The sequence below is a fragment of the Drosophila albomicans genome, chromosome 3, assembly GCF_009650485.2.
Source record: "Drosophila albomicans strain 15112-1751.03 chromosome 3, ASM965048v2, whole genome shotgun sequence".
Taxonomy (NCBI): Eukaryota; Metazoa; Arthropoda; class Insecta; order Diptera; family Drosophilidae; genus Drosophila; species Drosophila albomicans.
This window is the reverse complement of record NC_047629.2, coordinates 54813673-54815576: the sequence shown is the minus strand read 5'-3', so window position 1 is coordinate 54815576 and position 1904 is coordinate 54813673. Positions and strand designations below refer to the sequence as shown.

The 1904-nt window shown below is 37.2% G+C and overlaps 1 long non-coding RNA gene across 1 annotated transcript; it reads left to right on the top strand.

The window, feature by feature from the left end:
* The first annotated feature begins 1048 nt into the window (after positions 1-1048).
* LOC117570181 (uncharacterized) lies at positions 1049-1640 on the top strand. Its single transcript, XR_004572326.2, has 2 exons — positions 1049-1444; positions 1507-1640. It is a non-coding gene; the product is annotated as an uncharacterized LOC117570181 (long non-coding RNA).
* Positions 1641-1904: the final 264 nt, after the last annotated feature.

Genomic DNA, 1904 nt, shown 5'->3' with positions numbered 1-1904 from the left:
CGCACTGTTTTACGTTTTTCGTAAACGCATAGTCGAGCATACTCGACTCTAACTGCAAAACGAATTCAAGTATTTATTCAATACATTACTTAAATTAATTATTGTAAAATGTGTTATTTTAATCAATCATCATTTTGTATTTAAATATCTGTACCTTTGCTATATATAAATCTATTAATTATTTATCTAGAATTCTTTACCAAAGATTGCTCCATCAAATTCCTCAATCATCGCTTGGTATTTAAAAATTATTACCCTCAAGGACTCATTCATCACTAGCCTTTACATTTCTCTCTTTCTCTGTCTTTCTCTGTCTTTCTCTTTTTCTCTTTCTTGCGTTTTCAATACTTCATCAATCAAAATGTTTTGAGCTCGCTTGTCGCCTGGACGCAGGAGGCTGAGTGAGAGATTCTTTTGCAAAGTCCTGAGCTCAGTTGCAGCTCCTGGCAACACTTTGAAAATACATTGACTGTGAGAATGTCATGAATATTAAATTGCGATTATTGCCTTTGGCAATGTGCCGTTCTCTCGTCCTCGTCCTTGTCAAGGGCTTCTGTGTGATGCCATGCTATGTGCATTGACAGACTTTGGTTAGTTAGTTGCCTTTGTAAGAAGCTTCCGCATCAGATTTAGTTCCAGACACTCGTCGAGCTTAATTAAATGCACTTTAATTAAGTCAAATATTAACCCAAAGCTGCAAACAGTGTCATATGCATGCCTGGCCAGCGAATCTGCTGTGATAGATGACTAAAAGGAGGAATCAAAAACAGTGTAAAAAGAGTGGAAGTGCACAAAATGCAAAAGGACACGCTGAGGACACGGGGAAAAGAGAGAAGAGGTGTTTGGTGCAGTGCTCTCAAGCTGATGTGATTGGGAATTTGATTTATTGACAGCAAACTGAGTTGGGCTCAGTTGAGCAGCTCTGCGCTTGACTGATGGACATTGCCGGCGGGCCAAGAGGAAAATTCATTTGCATATTGCCGAGAGGAAGGTTGTGGGGGTGGGGATGGGGAAGGAAAACAGAAAAGCAGCAGCCGATGGACAACTCATCATCACCTTGCCCCATGTGTCACACTTGCTATAAATTTCAGTTCATTTTCCGTTTTAACTTCCCAAAAAGACTTTCGAAATTTGAAAAAGTTTTGCTATTGAAAAAAAGTAAAAAAAAAAACAAAAAAAAGAAATAAAAAATCGTCAAATAAAAATAGAAAAATATTGAACACATAAATTCTTTAAAAATATTTAATAGATTTAGAAATGATTAGAGTATTTGGCTGTGTGATGCCCATTGCGGTGAATCGAGTGCGCAATTCAAAGCCAGGTCAAAGTAATGTGAAATTCTCTAACAAAGTAAACAGCTCTTGGATGTATACCATTAAAAGAAGGATACTTAACGATGGTCTACAGATAACGGGCTTGAACAGATGTCATTATAATTAATTTGGTAAGCAGTGCTTAATCAGAAATAGAATGCGAAATAATCTTAAGCTCGATGTTTTTGTTTAGGTAGCGCAGCGTTGGGTAATTTACTTTTGATTACTTTTACATTTGTTATTCGTATCTTAAAATCAAGTGTAATGCGTGTAAAAGCAATGGAAAATGTTTAAATACAGTACGAAGACGCAAGTTGAGAATGTCAATTTCAGATTGTGCTTTTATTGAATTACTCTCAGCCTTTCACCTGCCCTCACAAAAAAAAAGGAAAACAAAAAGGAAAAACGTCGTTTATCCAATCTATTCTTGGTTTATATTGTAGAATATATAGATATACATAAACTTCACCCTAATCAGAGCAGCAGCAGGGCGGAGCAACCCCTTCGCAATTCCCAAGTCAATGGATGCTTTGTGGCGCAAGGGATGTCCTTTGTTTCCATCGCTAGGCCAAAAGCCTTTTCTCTCTGCTC